General features: G+C 38.5%; 1 protein-coding gene across 3 annotated transcripts in view; it reads right to left on the bottom strand.

The window, feature by feature from the left end:
• AMPH (amphiphysin) overlaps nucleotides 1-19,761 on the bottom strand; it is a 240,644-nt gene that overhangs the window by 108,386 nt on the left and 112,497 nt on the right. The window lies entirely within an intron of this gene.

The raw sequence follows: 19,761 nt of genomic DNA, 5'->3' as shown, positions 1-19,761 counted from the left end.
AACAACTGTGTTATCAAAATTAATTTCACCTGTTTCTTTTCACTTGTTTAATGTGTACACTAGAAATTTAAATTACATATGTGGTTTGCATTACACTTCTTTTGGACATTATTGGAATAGAGAAATTGTTAAAATGTAAATTTTGACATATGAATCTTAGTTTTGGTTTGGATTACCCTTAGAAACTCAGAGACCTGAGTTGAGGATTAGATTACAAATAGTTTAATCTGGAATTAACCCAGGAAATATCAATAGGGATATGGAGAACTGAGGCAGGGAAGGGAAGAGAGCCATTACAGGTGCATTATCAAGAAAGTTACCATGGCAGCAACTGGCCTTAGTCCCACTGGAGAACTCTGGGAGATAGTGTCAAACTCTATAGATAGCCTAGCCGAGGGGCAAGGAAGCTGGAGCATTTATCCATCAACTTCTGACAGTCATTGGTTGAGAACTGCTCCTGGGAGAGATTAATTCCCCCAGTATGTCCACACAGGGGCAGAGAGGTCTCCAGTCACCAGAAAAAATCCTCAGGCAAAGAATTTCCCTTGCTGGAAGTTCCAACTAAATCTAGTGGGCTCAGAAAAGGTAGGTGCTAGGGGCATATGGCTGGGCATCCACAGTGTGTGCTTTGACACTACACCTGAAAATATAAAAATATATGTACTTAATTGCATAATTATTTAATGAAATTGCATACTGACTCCACCTTGATAATTTATAGTACTTGATAGTTAATAATACAGTTAATAATATAGCAACTATAATAGTCATAAGTAAGTGAACAACTATTTGTTAGTATTTACCAGAAAAAGGGAAGGGATGAAGGGAAAAATATCTACTTTCTTCAGTGAATTACAATCTAGTAGGGGAACTAAAATATCTAAATAGAAAATTACAAAGTAGATTACATTTACTTTGCACTGCAACAGCCATGCAAAGTGTTTAGAGTACAAAGCGAAGACAAAATACCCATCACATTTAAAGATAGATCGTGATTAATACAAAGAAATTCTGAAAAGAATTGTTTAAGACTACGCTGGACCCCCAAAGGGATTCTGTATGAGCATATTTTCCTGGTACAGTACAAATATAGTGACTTTTTTTTAATGAAATATATGTAATACTCAGGTGAGGTTTTCTTTATCTGCACTAAACTCAAGCTATTTTTGTCATCTCTGTAAATCCAGGTACTACCAGATAAAAGCTTAGGGTTAATTCATTTGCTGGCACATAATGAAGTTCAGCCAGCATGGTTCTAATCGGAATGCCAAAGCAGTAATCATCAAAGTTTTAAACAACTGACTTTCTCATGACTCATCATGGTTTGAAAATCAAAACTCTAGATTTTGCTTGTCTTGCTGAGCCATTCAGAAATGTAGTGTGAAGGTAAACTGCCATGAGCTAGACAAACAACATAACAAAACCCATGTTGGATTTTCAAAACATCAAAGCATAGTGGAAATCTATAGGGAAAGGATGATGAGAATGGGTAGAAAATGCTGATGATAAACACTTGGGTAAAGATACAGAGTAAATGGATCCAGAAAAGAGTCAGGCCAAAATCCTCAACATCACTATGAAAAATAAGAATGTGGGAAGAAAGAAGTAGGTCTTTCTTCTACTAAGTCTCTCTTATATGACAGGCACTGTGCTTGATCCTGAGTACATAAAAACCTGAAAAGCTATGGCTTTGGGATATTTTATTCTCGTCACATCTACACTGCATCTTTCTACCAGATCTGTTTTGGGGAAGAATTATACTTTCTTCCCCATGAACATCAAGCTTGGCTGTGGGACTTGAAATGTGAGGGGAAGTGGCATGATGCTTCTGAGCAAATGTAAGAGCCATCATATAGACATACCACCTCTTTCCCTCACCATGAGCCTCGTACTATTCCAGATAAGGGTTGCTTCTCCATCATGGATCATAGAGCAAAGGAACAAGAAGTGCATCCACCATTCACATTTTCATAAGTGAGAAATAAACGTCTGTTGTTGGAAGCCACGGAAGTATTGCTACTACAGCGTAACCTACCCAAACAGCCTGCTACAATGGTTCACCATCAACAGTGGAAATGCTGAAAGATGAAGGATGAAATCTAACAGGAAAAAGAGCCAATGGAATTAATGAGCAGAAGAGCACTGAAGGCGCTTACAAAAACACTTCAGAAAGGAAATCAAATTGGAAAAATCAAAGACAAAGGGAACCGTTTAGCAAATTGAAGCCCACATGCTGGTCAAGTGATGGAAAGAAGTAGAAAGGTTCTGAGAGAGGACAGCCAGATCCACAATCATTTGTTACAACAGATGGCAAATAATTTAGAGAGAGTAATACCTGTAATTAGATAAGTGATTTACCTACACAGATCTAGACCCAGACCAACTGGATGCCTAAGCCCTAAAGGGTACAATCAGGATTTAAATACGACTGGAATCCCCTAAGGCCACATTTCTCAAAGTGGTTAAGTGTAGACCTTGGGGGTACTTAATGGTTTGTCTAGGGCACATACAGCCGCAAAATAAACCTAAAGCATCTCTCTAGAACAACAATTTATTGAGGCTGGAGGGGGAGCAAATGGGGGAGAAACCATTATTTTATAACTGCTACATCACCTGTTACAATGTAGAAAGAAAAACTGCCTAGAAATGAAAAACAGAACTTCACAGACATCTGCTTTCAGCTGTCTTCTGTAGGGGGCTCTGCTCTACCACTGTTCATGGGCCTTTCCTGAAAAACTGTGAGAGGCACTGAGCTAAGACAGGGCTCACTTCTCACCCAAAAGGATGTTTTTCCCTCAGAAAGCAATACAAAGAAAATCATGGTATGATAATGAGTCACCACAATTGTCCAGAGTATCTGGAAACAGCAAAAGAATAGTGGAGAAGGGTATTCTTTTCCTAAATATGTAAGGAATAAAGCATGTCAAATTGTGACCACAATTAAGTCATTGGTTTTTCTTTCAGAATAATACAGGAAATGATTGATATAGTCCAATGAAAACAATTAACATTTTTAAAACGATATAAAAATCCCAAAAAGATTTTTTTTTAGATATAAGAGTGGAAGAAAGTTCAAATTATACAATAATGGCTTAAATACATGAATGAATTTTAAGTAGCTAAACTAAGCCAATTTAAATAATGTTCTTGCCCTGGCCTGGTGGCTCTGTTGGTTGGAGCATTTTCCGGTACACCAAAAAAAGGTTGCAGGACACATACCTAGGTTGTGGGTTTGATTATGGTCAGGGTGAGGACAGAAGGTAACCAATCAATGTATCTCTTACCTCAACGTTTCCCTCCCTCTCTCCCTCCCTCTCTCTCCCCCTCCCCCTCTCTCCCTCCCCCTCTTTCCCTCTCCCTCTCCCCTCCCTCTCCCTCTCTCTCCATCTCCCTCCCTCCATCTCTCTCTCTCTATCCCTTTCTCTACAATCAATAAAACCATATCCTCAGGTGAAAAATAAAAAAAAAAATCATTAACTTTCTTATTTTCTAATTATTAAAATTCTTAATTTTCCCCATAAGTATGAAGGTTCATAAATCATATGGTAATAACCATATTAAATTTCACCTAAATTTTGCCTGAATCAAAAAGGTAAAAGATTCTCGAGAAAAATTTTCACCTAGAATATGTCACATAGTAGTTCTGCACAAAAGCTATAGCACAATAAAGTTTTCTTAACATCATTATTCTATGTGAATCACAGGATGTTTTCAATTTGAAATAAATTCTTATAGCACTGCTCCTATTTCATTGAAGTTTGTTCCAAATTCCTCTGAAAATTACCACTTTGGTAATGCAGCCTTGAATATTATACATATGTGTGTGTGCAGAAAGAGACACAAAATTTCACAGCCTTGAGACTACATGCATGTATTTTCCCTTCTTACCTCTATAATGTAAGATAAAATTATTATTCTGATCCTGGTCACACTCATCTCAGGACTTAGAGCAACACAAGAGCACATGAGTGTATTATAATTAAGTTGTCTGATTCCCAACTCATACTCCTCCTTGGACAAGATCCAAGAAAGATTCACCACCTACAGGATTCCTTGCCCTGGCATATAGTATAATAATGTTACTCTGGTGTTAGAGGTTCTTCATTTATTTTTTCAACTGAATCATTTATCAATGTCAGGAGCTGCAACTTCTCCAGCCCATATGGTCCCCCAGGCCCCACTTTCTTCCCACACAGCCCAAGGGAGTAGGTCTGCTTTTCCTTCCTCATTAATACTACTCCCACCCACTCCCTTCCCTGGGTGTCACTTTCTTGTCGAGCTAGGGAGAAGGAAGCAGTCTCCCTAGTCTCTTGCTTCCCAGCTATCCTGAAGAACAAGCAAAAGTGATTTGGGTTTCATCATGGAGATATCAAAAATTAATAGGCATGTAAAAAGTATGCATGGTGTTAAACCTTCTGAAGGTCTGATAATCTCTGTTTGTAGTCAAAAAAATCCCTTTATTCCCTTGCTGAGTGGTATCTTGAAGCTATTGTTTTCTTCTCTTATGCCCAAGGACTGCTCATGATATCCCCACCAAGGATTAGAGTGAAGTTTAAAATATAAGTAAATAGTAGAGAAAGAATGCAGAAGGCACATCATCATGGAAGGATTCAGATATCTCTGTTGCTGAATACAAACAAATCACATTACATACCTAATCAAATATGTTTCCAAATTCTTTTACATCAGATTGGTCCTCAATAGCACCAATTCCTTTTTATTTATTTATTTATTTATTTATTTATTTATTTATTTATTTATTTATTTATTTTTGTTATTGTTGTGTGTGTGTATCTTGGGGTGGTGGGAGTAGGGATGGGGAAAACAGGGTTAGTTCCCAGACTTGCTGGGCTCAGGACAGTTCTCATTTGTTGGTTCTCTTGAGAACCTCGGACAGCGCCCAGGCACTTCTGTGGTTCAACCTTTAAAGATTAAATCTATGTAGTGTCAAAGGACCAGCTGAAAATGCTACCTCATCAAAGTTTCCTATTGCATTCTGATAAGAGCATAGAAGAGTAGAAGAATTACAGACAGATTTCCTCCAAGGTGAGCCAATTCCCTGGTAAGAAGAGCTACCATCTATTCTGACACACAGAAGGTTCTGGCAAACTTTCTCTAACATTGGGTGTAAACACAGTGCTGCATTAACCTGTGATAAATGATGTATAAAAATTAATGAAACAAGTTGTTTATTATTTAGATACACTAAATTCTTAAGCATTAAAAATATGCTAATATTAATAAATAATTTATGCCTAGGACTTTAGGGGCTAATAAAAAAGGTATACTCTTGTTAGATCAGTTACTTCTGCCCAGAAGGAAGAAGCCACCATTGAGGCATTAATTTGACTGAATTGTAGACACCATGCATAAAATGAATTAATAATTTCTAAAAAACTGAACTCAGGGCAGCAACCGCTACAAATTCAGGGACACCACACTCACATACTACTGCTGCAGCCTTGCCTTACAAAACCAAATCCAGTGGATTTTATTCATAAGGGTATACAGGTCTAGCAAACCACTTTAAGGCATTAGGTATTTGACACTTATTAAACAAGCAATAAGTTGTTGAAATGATATGTTAAAATATGGTAAATGCAGTAATAATTTATAGTTAAAGCTAATTCTTGTTATAAAAAGAAAAATATAGACAGGAGAAAAAACCAACATACACAATACAGATGATTTTTTCATTAACTTGCTTCTGTAGCTCAGAACTAAGAGCTGATGTTTGGAAAGGGGCTCAAGTAGGAAGCCAACAGTACTAACAGATATGAGACTTGGTGGGAGGAGATATAACTTCAAAACGTTGTGATTTCACAAAGTAAGTCCAGTCATCTCATCTGTGATCATGAGCCTACAGAAGTTCCCGTAGTTACATTATTATTTTTGCCCTATACTGACATTTTTCTCTGGAAAGGGCTAAGTAACATATTAAATTAAAATAGGCTCAATTTCCCAGAGTTCAGACAGGTCAACTCAATCTTGAAAGCCATGCTGCTGTCTTCATATTGTTGAAGCTTAGAAGAAAATTAAATTATCAAGGAGGCGAGATTTAATGAAGTAATAATCAGCACCTTGATTAGCAGATGACTAATAAGGTGTAATATCAGAATCCACTTATGATCAAAGACAATGTTAGGCTGCTGAATACTACAGGCATTCTTGGTTTACCAAGAAATAGAGCTCTCCTTATAATAAGCTCAGATGTCATTAAGTTGGGAGGCAATAGTTTCTCAAAGATAAAAGCAGCAGGGTCTCTAAAATTTCCATTTTTGTTTTCTTCCTTTGAGTTCTTTGTAGTAAACAAGAGCTGTCCTTAAGAACCCAGCACTGATTTCATAGGACAATTTCACCATTTTTAAAACTTCTTTTGGCAGATATTAAGGCAAAAGATAGAAGAGAGGAAATCAGAGTGGATTTTGAAATCTTATTCCTGGACTGATGGCAGCAGGGTCTGGTGCATGGCTATCAAAGAGAACATCTCAGTTTCCACAATTTTACCCAAGATTCATGACCCAATTTCCAATTACCCCTGTGTCATCAATTCCAAGAATACCTATGATATGAAAGCCAAATCAAATACAATTTCTACCTTTCACCAAAACAAAATTAGAAAGCTAGTTAGTAATTATATGTACTAGTTTCTTTTAAGCCTTGAATTTATACAGATTACTATTCTTGTCTTTTGGAAAAGCTAACCCATTGTGTGCTCAAGGAGATGGAATTGCCTAGTTAGAACCATTAAACTCACCACACCATGCAGGCTGCATACAACTTGAAGATATGTGCTTTATTGCTTTTAGGCAATTGAGTTTGTGACCCTTGAAGAACCATTCCAATTTTTTCCCTTTTGTTGTGTATTAAGAGATTTGACTTACAAGGTACATTAGGGGCATTATACAAAATCTTTTCAACTTCTGCCTTAATACATAGAGTACAGAACTGAATATAGTAGGGGAGGGACTGACCTAGAAATTAAGGGAAACTGCACAGGTGTCCCACCCCAACAATAACTCTTCCTGAGGCTTACTGTTCAGTGTCCCTTTCTATGGGCATGGATACCAGCTCACTTTCAACAATGTTCTATCATGTCCAAATGGGACAGGATGTGAAAGTATTAGAAAAACAACAGCTACATCAAGCTACAGAGATGCATTACTGAGAGGGAAGAAGTGCCTTGCCTCTCATGATTCCATTCATAATATAACATCTAGAATGTTTCTGAAGCTGCCATTTACGGTGTCTGTATTAGTTTGCCATAACAAAATAGCAGACTTGGTGGCCAAAAAAATCAGAAATTTATTTCCTCACAGTTCTGGAGGCTATAAGTTGAATACCAAAGTATGGGTAGGTTTGATATTGCCCAAGTCCTTTCTCCTTGTTTTGCAGACAGCCTCCTTCTCACTGGGTCCTCATATGGCCTTTATGTATGTGTTCATCCTCCATGTTTCTCTTGCTTCTTACAAGGACATCAGTCACATTGGATTAGAACCCATCTGACCTCATTTGATCTTAATTTCCTTTTCCTCTTTACTGGACCTATTTCCAAATACAGTCACATTCCAAGGTGTACTGGAAGTTAGTTAGAACTTCAACATATAAATTTAAGAGGTATACAATTCAGTAATGACATGGTCCTCAAAGCAAGTTTAACATAGCAATGTAACAACAAAGTCTAACACTAAGTGGTCCCTTTGTTCTAGATACTTTCCTAAGCCTCACATGTCTAACCCATAATTCTCACAATAACCCTCTGATGTTGGCACATTCTTACAAATGAGAAAACTGAGGCACAGAGGCTAAGAAACTTGCCCAAAGGTTACACATCTAGCAGATGGCAAGCCAGTATTAGAGCCCAGGTAGTCGGGGTTATTTAAACCCCATAATCTGCCTCAAGAGCCCACATGCTTGACCACCGTCTTCTATGCCCCCAGGCTTTAAAGGCATGATGCCAGCTGATGATGCATGAGACTGTCCAAGTAGAATGAACTGCTGATCAATGAGAATAATTTAACTAAAGGCATTCTCTGTGCTCTCATGATGCAATCCTAATCTGTAAGCAAAAATACCAATTGTTCACTTGTTTTACTCAAAGTTCATGATTCCAGAGTATATTACATGTGATTCATATTAGCATAGTGGTGAAGTTGGTGGGTTCTGGGACTGCACTGCATGGCTTTAAAATCTGAGCTCTGCTACCTCTTACTAAGCAAATCTGGACAATACTTAACAGCTCTAGGCCTCTGGTTCCTCATCTATCAAGTGAAGAAGATAACAGCACTCACTTCCTGGGGCTCTCATGAAGGGTAGGGGAGACAGTCCATGTAAAGTATCAGCACAGTACCAAACACACAGTACGCATTCAATAAATGTTGGATGACTCTATTATTACTCTACTTGATACTTTTTAAATGATAAACTGTGCAAAGAGTGGGTGTTTCAAGAAAGTTTGATTGAACTAAGTTCTGCTACATGTCGTATTACAAAGGAACATTTTCACGAGAAATACAAAAAACCTCCCCAAAACAAGGTAATTGGAAATCTTTGTATATTTCCTTGTGTTTTATTTATACTTCTAAGTCTCAAATACACAGTTATATTTTCAAAAAGTTTTTTATATCTTTAAATGTTGCAGTAATAGAAGATCCTAGAGTACAAAAGAATAATTTATGAGGTATATAAGAACCACTTAATAATGAATAGGAGAAAAATCAAGCCAATATCATAAATTGTTGTGAGGAAATAAGAAAGCAATAAATACCAGTAGCCAAAAGAAAAATCAAGATCATTCTCAAAATGAAAGCTTTTGTGACATATACTTGGTTTTCTTATATATAAAGCAGAATTGCAACTATGGACTGCTAGGAGAATCAAGTAGAACAGTGTACAAAACACATTATAAATGCCAAAGCCTGCTTGTGGAAAGTCTTAATAATAAAAATACTTCATTGTTGCTTTTACATAAGCCATTCATGTGTGGCTTTGAAATTTGTAAATTTTTAAAGCTCCTTAGAAGATTCTTATAATTGTCCAGGTTTAGGAATATATTAGATGTGCAATTAAGGAAATCATTATCTTTACTATATCAGTATAATCTCAGGCTTGCATTCAAATTGTTACTCTCATATGATAGCTCTTTAGAACCACAAGTCAAATGTGTGACCTGATTCAGAAGTCTGCAGTGGGACCCAGGAATCAGTATATTTAAAAATCCTCCAGGTAATTCTAATAGTTATTTGGAAACCACTCCTATAATTTTTCACTGTGTTTATCACTTGACAATGTGTCAACAGACACTCTAGTATGTATCCTTAGTATGAGATGACCAAAAAATCCCTTAAAATATGTCTGTCTCCAGGTTTCAGTCAGTCACCACAAGACATTCCTTATAACACATTTCATCACCTAGATTGCAACTCCAATGCAAAATCAAACATGGGGCTTACAAGGTGACTTATGAGAACCACACACAATGGGAACCAATATGGATGTGAATCTGAGAATCAATTGCAGCTCGTCTATGGAGATGTTCACAACATTTCAGACAGTCTCCATAAGCTTGGATGAATGATATGCCTACTTCTCTGCATCCCATTACCAGAGCAGTACAGTCAATCTGGGGACCATTTAGAGAGGAATATCCAAACTACATAATAAGCTCACTTCATATGGAAGATATATGGAATTGGTCTCTAAATGAATGCTGAGGGATGAGATGCTAATCTTCCCCAGTTGGCATGGTTAATTAATGTAGTAGTAAAATAAAATACAATTAAAGATAGGTAACAAAATAAAATAGATGAAAGGAAACCTTCAGAGCAACATAAAGAGCTTCTGCTAGAAGTGAATTCTTAATGGCTCCATAGGAAGTTCACAACAGCTGCCTGGAAAAGTTGTAGTTTGGGTCACATTTTAGTTAGGTTTCAACTAAAGCTTTTTGTGTATAGAGGCGATAATTGATGAGATATTTTTGTAGATGGAATGAAACAAAAAGAGTAAAGAGGATAAAAGATAAATGTTCCTCAATGAACATTTTTGCTTTTTCCCCCATCTAGCACCATGGACAACACCACCCTAATATTTATAAGCAGTGGGCACTGATTTTTGCTCTTTGAAATCCAGTGAGTAAAAAGAGAGATGCCTTAATGGATGTGTCATAAATGAAATAAATAGACTAAAAGAAATTCAGGGATGTTGAAGAACAGGAGCCAATACCTTCTTTTGATATGTACAGGTTTCTACTAACTGCTCCCACACACAAAAATTGTTTTGTTGGCAATCATAGTGGGTTATATTTATCAAGAACAAATTATAAATCAAGACTCTGTACTTAAAACACATATTTTCCATAATAATATTAATAATACTCCAGAAGAACAACAAAGGAGACTGACAGTCTTAATTAGGGACTTAGAGGCCAAATTATAAGCCCTTGCCTTTTTGCCAAACAGAAAACGTATCTACATATATATCAGTAAAACTAAGAGTATCAAAGCCAATCATATAACCATATCATGAATATTTAGTATGCTATTCAAGCAACTCTACAGAGTGAGAGCCTTTGCAGTAACAACCAGTGGACACCCATTGAGCCTGAGGAGTTTAGCTGGAAACAGGGTCATGGGATGATATAGAAATCATTTTTTTCTAAGAATACCAAATGGAATGAGAATATACTCATGCACTAATGCTTTGGGGTTTTTAAAATATATCTTTATTGATTTCAGAGAGCGGAAAGGAGAGGGAGAGAGATAGAAACATCAATGATGAGAGAGTCATTGATTGAGCCCGCAACCTGGGCATGTGCCCTGACCAGGAATCGAACCCTGATCGCCTGGATCCTAGGTCAAAGCTCAACTGCAGAGTGATGCCTGGCTGAGCTCACGCGCTAATGTTAAGTGGTGAAACTAGGATAACAAATGCATCATAATAATGGAAATTCAGTAACATCATCTCAGGATTCTGTGTCTTTTTTCTACTACTTTTATTGCTTCCAAAGAAAAAAAACTTTTGCATACTACATTACAAGCTAGGTAATGGCAGGAACTATGCCTGAATTGTTTATCATTTTGTTTCCAATGCCTTGTGGTTGGCAGACACTCAATGTGTTCAGTCAACCAAGAAATGCTTTTGATAGACTCTTAGTCACAGGAAAGCTATGCTTGGAATTAAACCTGTTGCATTCAATGAAGTGTCCTGCTCCCCACTGACATCAACACCTCTAGTTGTGCTAGATCCCACCTCCTCCTGCCTACGCAAGGACAAGAATCAGCTGTTCTCTTTCTCTGGTGATGCATCTCTTCCAACAAAATGAGTCCCATTAGTATACATATATTTTTGCCATCTTAAGAAAATGTTCCCTTGATTCCATTCCCTCACCCCATTAAAAATTTTATTTGTTGCCCTTTGAAGCAAAACTTGAAGCTTGCTGACTCCAAGCCTCCTGATACCCATCCCCTTGCTCTATTTATTTTCTACTTACTTGGCTTTTTCCTCATAGCTCTCATCAATATCTAGGAGACAGGATAAAATGCTTATTCATTATTTTTTGTTTATAGTCTACCTCCCTGTTTTGTAATGTATGATTCACATTGACAGTCACCTTTGTCTGTGTGGTTCACAGAAGTCTCCCAAAGACCTAGATCCATTACTGGCATGCAGAAGACACTCATTAGATGTAAGGCAAATAGGTCTCTAAATAGTTACACATTATTGTTCTAAACATGCATCCACATTTATCAAATAACTTAAAATATCCTTGAAAGTTGATGTTAAGAGAAAACACTTTAAATGCTGGAAAATATTCACACATTAAGATGGTTTTCAAGTCAAGTTCCCTTGAGGCATCTGTGCAGCCTCTGCTTTCTAATTCCAGTATGGCAGTGGATTAAGTGGAAGACACATTGACACTCTCCCAGGACCAAACTGGAATTACAACTAAAATATAGAAAAGCCATCCAGAATAATCAACTGAAGGCAAGCTGGAGAGCACCCTCATAACCAAGGACCTAGAGCTGAGACCACATAGAGACTGGTGGATAGTGCAGAGGTGTGAGAGGGCTGGCTGGGCTTCCACAAGCAACAGTTGAAGTTCCCAAGGGATATCTCAGCTGTGGGGGTGTTGCCACTGAGAAATTTGGGATCTAAGCCCCAAGCTGGGCTCCCCACCCCAGAGCACCAGAACTGAGAAAGGTGCCCATTTAACATGTGGCTATGAAAAGTAGAGTGGTTTCTCTCTACTAAAGAGAAATGGCTGGAAATGTAGGCACCCTCTTAAAGGGATAACACACAAAATTTCACGTGCAGACATTCACCTTGGGCTCCGGCAGAGGGAGGCCAGAGTAGACTAGAGCTGTGTGAGGTGAATCCATGGGTGCTAGATCTGGGGATATGGCTCAGAGGGCAGCAGTCTGGATACCTCTGCTGAGTCATTACCCCATATGGCAGAGGACATCTTTCTTAGGCAGACCTTTACCATCCAGGCAGCTTTTGCCTAGAGGGTGGGGGAGCAATTGCCCCACACATTGGAAAACCTCTCACCCAACCCTGTGGAACTTACACTTTGCTGTAGTATACAGCCTAAGACTCATTATGAGACTGAGAATAACAATCAGTCTGCAGGCAGAAGTGGATCTCTGGGTACTTGGAATCTTTTCCTGATCTATATCTGAACCCGGAGCAGGGAAAAGGAGATCTTGGTGCACATCTTGGTCCTTTCCAAACACACCCAGCCCCAGATGAGGAAGCCACAAATTGTGAATTGCAGATAGCAACAAAGAGGGTACTAAGGGCCAGTCACAGACAGCATCTGACATTGGCCTGCACCAGAGACCCTCCAAAAACACTGGGAACCTTAGAAGATCTACCTAATACATAGAAACAAATCCAAACAGGCAGCCAAAATAGATAGACAAAAAAAAAGCCCCAAATGAAAAAACAAGAGAATTCTCCAGAAGGGCTAAATGAAATAGAGATAAGCACTCTATCAGATATAGAGTTCAGAATACTGATTGTAAGGATGCTCGACAGCGTGAGAAAAGATACGGAAACTATGAAGGAAATTAAGAATGACATAGTAGAAATAAAGAATACATTGGAAGGAATAAACAGCAGATTAGTGGAAGCTGAGGATCAGATCAGCAATTTGGAAGACACAGTAGGAAAAAGGCCTCAATCAGAGATCCAAAAAGAAAAAACAATTAAAAAACAGGATTACAGTTTAAGGGAGCTGTAGGACAACATGAAAAGTAACAATATTCGCATCATAGGGATACCTGAAGGTGAAGAAGGTGAGAAAGGGATAGAGAACCTGTTTGAAAAAATAATGACAGAAAACTTCCCTTACTTGGTCAATGAAAAAGTCACACCTGTTTGGGAGGCACACAGAGTCCCAAGCAAGAAGAACCCAAAAAGTCCCACACCCAGAGACATCATAATTAAAACATCAAAAATTAAAGTCAAAGAGAGAATATTAAAGGAAGCAACAGAAAAGGAAGCTTGTCTAAAGGAGCTCCCATAAGGCTGTCAGCTGATTTCTCATCAGAAACTCTACAGGCCAGAAGGGAATGGCATGATGTATTCCAGGTAATGAAAAGCAAGGATCTGAAACCAAGACTACTCTATCTAGCAAGGCTATCATTCAAAATAGATGGTGACATAAAGAGCTTCCCAGACCAAAGAAAGCTAAAGGAGTTTATCACCACCAAACCAGCACTGCAAGAAATGTTAAAGGGACTGCTGTAATAAGAACTAGAAATAGAAAGAGAGAGAAACATAGGCATAAAGAATTAAAATAGCAATAAATAAGTACTTATCAATAACAACCTTAAATGTAAATGGTTTAAATGTTCCAATCAAAAGACATAGGGTAGCTGAATGGATAAGAAAATAAGACCCAAATATATGCTGTCTACAGGAGACCCACCTCAGAACCAAAGACACGGGCTAAAAAACACAACAAATAACCACCAAAAAAACTTCTGGAGGGCTTTACAGGAGACATCAACAGCAATACAGTCATAGTAGGGGACTTTAACACTTCACTGACTTCACTGGATAGATCTGCCAGACAAAAAATCAACAAGGAAACAGTTACTCTAAATGACACAGTATATCAGATAGATTTAATTGACATTTACAGAGAATTTCACCCCAAAGCTGCAGAATATATATTCCTCTCAAATGCATATGGAACATTCTCAAAAATGGACCACATGTTAGGGCACAAGGCAAGTCTGTACAATTTCAAGGAGATTGAAATCATATCAAGCATATTCTTGGGCATTTACACAATAAAATACTATGCAATTGTAAAAAAGAAGAATCTCTTACCCTCTGAGACAGCATGGAGGGAACCAGAGAGTATTATGCTAAGCGAAATAAACCAGTCAGAGAAAGACAAGCATCACATGATCTTACTTATAAGTGGAATCTAATGAACAAAATAAACTGACGAACAAAACAGATCCAGAGATATAGAAGCAGGGTACAAAATGACAAATCTCAGTGGGAAGGCAGGGGTGGGTGAGTGGTTGGGGAGAGATTAACCTAAGAACTTATATGCATATATGCATAACTCAAGAACACAGACAGTAGTGTAGTGAAGGCCTGGATGGGGGGATGCAGGGTAGAAGGGATCAAAGGGGACATTTGTAATACTTACGATAATAAACATAAATTTTAAAATAAATGAATAAAAATAAAAATCTACAAATTGGAGAACATAATCAGGATTCATGGACTACAAAACACTCTTCTGCATAATTAAAATTACTTATTATGATAAGTAAAAGTATGCAAGAAACATGTACTGTAAATACTGTAAGTGCCAGCAGATAGATATGAAGGAGCATGGAATTATGACAGCTTTGTAATAATCCAGGGAGGGGCCAGAGCCTTACTCCATTCTCTATAACCCATGTTAAAATCAAGTTCAGGCCATGCCATACCTCTCCAAGGGATACTTTGTTGCCAAAAGTTAGCATGAAAGAGGCAAATAAATAACAGAGGTTTTGATATCGAATAAGTGAAGAGGCATATCCAAGACAAAGTGTGAATACACAGAATATGCATGACAAGGAAGAATTTACTTAGCACCTACCAGGTGCTAGGAGGCATGAAATATTTTAATGAAATGACTAAGAATGTGTTCCTTTAAATACTTTGTTATCTAATGAGGGCACAGATACACATCTAAATAACTTTTATATACGAAAAGTGAGACAAGAGCTATTGGATGAACACAATAATGTATTACTAGTGTGTAGAGAAAGAGAGATCCTGGCTGAGGGGACTAAAAAGACAGCAGGTAGGAAATATCTTACAAGTTGACATTAAGAAAAGATGGGACATGAACAGAAGGAGATGGCAGCCAGGCAAAGGGCAGTCCAATCATAGGGAATCTTTTGCAGTGGTGGAAATGGAAGAGTGTGAAAGCAAGCAGTCCCAAAATAACACTATCTGACACAGATCACCAACTATTCACTCTGCCCCCTTCCTGCCTGCCTTTAATTACACCAGAGTACCTTGTTTTGAATCAGCTTCCTCAACATGACACCTAAAGAGAAAAGCCGCTTGCACAACTGATAGGCTATACCTGCCAAATATTATGAGGGGCAATGTAAGCAAATCAGGGTATGGCTAAAGAAAGGTTTAGTGCTCTGAGGGTGAGAGGAAGCCCAAAGCAATTTGGAACTACAAATAATTTATGTCCTATAGAGCAGGGGCTGAATAAAATCAAAGACCAACTAAGCACAACTTTCTCCAAGTCATGCAAACACATGTTCTTAAGAGGGTACCTTAGGAAATTACTCCAGAAAAAAATCAGTGATGTTTCTGTGTTAAAATGTATGTGTGGAGTCAGACACCTTTATTAAGATGGCAAAGGTTATAGGGAGAATGATTTTTGGATAAGAGCAGACTGAGTATAACACACTCTTCCATGCATCATCTTTCTTTATTATATTCCTTCAAGGAAAAGGAAAGGTAATACCCGCCCCATTTCTATGTTACTTTCTTCATCTGTGATTATTCATTTTCTGTTGGAGAGGCTTCATATGAGGCATGACTTTCAGTAGAAGCTTCCCTTTCACATTCTTTGCTGAAATGTTACCAGAATTCTGTCTCCTCAGCTGCCATGTCCACTTAAGACCTTGATGGGTCTTCATCCAGCATCAAAACACTTTCCTTTCACTTGTAAACAGTAATATAGACAGTCACTTTAAAAGGAAGCCGGGGCTGCCATGCCAGAGGAACTGCCTTGTGCATCTTATAACTCAAACCTTGGAATGTTAAAAACAGAGCAAAATAGTCTTTGGGCTGGGCCTAAGCAACCATGTGCCTTACAAAAGAACTGTAAAGATAAGAAATCAGTTATTCTAACTACTGGACAGAAAAGTAAAACAATATTTTAGCTTATCTTCACTTCCTTCTACTGATGTAATTGTTCCGTTTCCCCTTCTCATAAGCACCCACTGCCTTTATCTCCTAACCAGTATATCATTTGGGCTTTTACTTGAATCAATGTTCTTGAATAGCTGTTCTTGTTGATCTCAATACATGCCTCTCAGTTTTAAAGGCCTTTTTTAGGTTAATACACTCCATATAACAGCCTTGTCCACTACATAAAGGACCCAAAGATAAGACTGATCCAAATTAAGCGTGTGTGTTCTGCTAGAAGATGTCTACCAATGAACAATAAAATGAATGTGAAGGCAATCAGACACTTAGTCCCATACTTAATAACGTACTGTTAATGGAAGTCATGATACTGAATTTCAAATACTTTGACTACTGTAATCTTAAAGAAGCCTGCTATACCTATATGACCATAATTTAAATATTATATTTTTCTACCTTCCCCTGACCCTAAACAAATGATTTCTTTTCTTAAATATGTGACCTGGAATAATGTCTATTTTATTTATTTTTCATGAAATTTTTTATTGAATTTATTGGGATGATATTGGTTAATAAAATTTTATAGGTTTCAGGTGCACAATTCTACAACACATTATCCATATACTGTATTGTGTGTTCACTACACCAAGTCAAGCCTCCTTCCATCACCATTTTACCTTTTTCTACCTCCCCTGACCCCCTTTCCCTCTGGTAATGGCCGTACTTATTTTAGATAAAAGTTAAAAACAGACAACAGGAAGAACTCCTGAAATCTAGCAAAGCAAAAGTCCTATAACTGAAGATATAAAAAAGAAGCCACATCGAGACTGGTAGGAGCAGCAGAGTCACAGAATAGGCTGGTCCCACACCCACATGTGATGGTTAAAAATCAGGAAGGATATCTCAGCTGCAGAGATCCCCCCTAAGGAGCGAGGGGTCCTAGCCCCACATCAGAACCCTCAACCCAAGGTTCCAGTGCTGGGAAGAGAAGACCTGATAACTTCTGGCTGTGAAAACCAGCGGGGATTGTGGCTAAGTGAGATGGAGCACTGTTGGAGTCTCTGGTATTCCTCTTAAAGGGCACGCAGGGACTTACTGATACACCCTCTGAGCTCCAGCAATGGGACTGTAGCTCGAAAGGCACCAGGGACATACAGGAAGGAACTGAACTGTCCAGCATTAAGGCAAGAGCTGCAAAGGCAGCTTTCTCTGAGCCAGAAGTGCTGGCAGAGGCCACTGTTCCTCTTCTGAGCCCTCCCCCCACAGACCTGGCAGATGAGCACCATATCTGAGTCTCCATTAGCCTGGCTAACACTATTCAAGCCTACCTGGTGATTCCCTGAGACCCTGTCTCATCCAACTTATGGGCCCTCCCAAGCCATTTCCAGTGGCTTTTCCATAGAAATGGCCTCTCCTGGCTCATGCTTTGGACTTTCATAAAAGCTCTCAAACAAACAGCATCTGGCTTCTGTGTACCCCATACCCTTGCTAAGTGGCGCCAGGCCTAACACTAGCAGCGGCCAGCCTCAGTTAGAAGTTTGGATTTGCCCAGGCACCTCCAAGACCAGCACAAATAGCAGCAATCTGCAGTTCCTTTAGTAGCTCATGCCAGGTGGCCCCAGTCAGAACACAGGAAGTGGCTGACCTTGCACCATTCAGGAGGCACCAGAGTCAGTGTACCCAATGGACGGCTTCAGACCATGACAGATTACAACCTAACCTCCTCCATGAGCAACACAATCAAGGGGAACACTTGGCAAGCACCAAAGCCCCAATGAAGCCAGTCCTGCTCTGTGGGATTGGCCCCAGCACAACATCTCCTCTGCTGTGGTCACAGCTGGTCCTCGAAGTAGAATGGCCTGAGGCTAAATCCTTCCCAGTGATGCCAGAAGCAATCAAGGCTCAACTACAATAGGACAGTGCACACAGCCCACACAAGGAGCATACCTGGAGCACCCAACTCAGGTGACCAGGAAGGCTGTGCCACTGGGCCCCACATAACACCTACTATATAAGGCCACTCTACCAAGTGTTGGAGAGGTAAAAGTGCTACCTAATACATAGAAACAAACACAGGGAAGCAGCCAAAATGAGGAGACAAAGAAACAGGACCCAAATGAAAGAACACAAGAAATCTCCAGAAAAAGAACTAAATGACATAAAGACAAGCAAACTGCCAGACACAGAGTTCAAAACAACAATTGTAATGATGCTCAAGTAACTTAGTGAGAACTTCAACAGCAGTAAAAAGGACATAGAAAACACAAAGAAGTACCTATCAGAAATGATTATACACTAACTGAAATAAGGATAATTACAGGGAATCAACATTAAAGTAGATGAAGCAGAGGATCAAATCAGCAATTTGGAATATAAGAAAGTAGAAAACAGCCATTCAGAACAGCAAAAAGAAATAAAGAATCCAAAAAAATGGGGATGGTGTAAGGAGCCTCTGGAACAACTTCAAGCATCATGGGGGTGCCAGGAGGAGAAGAGACAGCAAAAAATCGAAAACCTAATTTTAAAACATAATGATAGAAAACTTCCCTAACCTGGTGAAGGAAATATGTATACAAGTCCAGGAAGCACAGAGTACCAAACAATGAACCCAAAAAGGTCAACACCAAGCCACATCATAATTAAAATGCCAAAGGTTAAAGACAAAGCAGAACCTTAAATGCAGCACAAGAAAAACAGTTAGTTACTTACAAGGGAGCTCCCATAAGACTGTCAGCTGATTTCTCAACAGAAACTTTGTAGGCCAAAAGGGACTGGCAAGGAATATTCAAAGTGATGAAAAACAAGGACCTACAGCCAAGACCACTATACCCAGCAAAGCTATCATTTAGAATTGAAGGACGGATAAATAGATACCCAGACAAAAAACAAACAAATAAAAAATAATTACAAGAAATGTTAAAGGATATTCTTCTTCAAGAAGAAAAAAGATAAAAAAGATAAACAATAAAATGGCAATAAATACATATCTATCAACAATTATTTTAAAAGCAAATTAATTAAATGCTCCATTTAAAAGACATAGGTTGGCTGAATTACTAAGAAAACAAGACTCTTATGTATGATGTCTACAAGAGGTTCACTTCAGATGGAAAGACACCTATAGACTGAAAGTAAAATGATGAAAAAGATATTTCATGAAAATGAAAACAAAACAAAACAAAAAGCTGGGATAGCAATACTTATATTGGACAAAGTAGATTTTAAAATAAAGGCTGTCCCTGGTCAGCGTGGCCCATGTGAATGAGCACCATCCCATGTACCGAGAGGTTGCCAGTTCCATTCCCCCATCAGGGCACATGCCAGGGTTGCAGGCTTGAACCCCAGTAGGTGGCATGC

This window comes from Miniopterus natalensis, chromosome 10 (genome assembly GCF_054644295.1).
Source record: "Miniopterus natalensis isolate mMinNat1 chromosome 10, mMinNat1.hap1, whole genome shotgun sequence".
NCBI classification, from domain to species: Eukaryota; Metazoa; Chordata; class Mammalia; order Chiroptera; family Miniopteridae; genus Miniopterus; species Miniopterus natalensis.
Note: the sequence above shows the minus strand (reverse complement) of the source record. Positions and strands in the feature narration are given on the sequence as shown.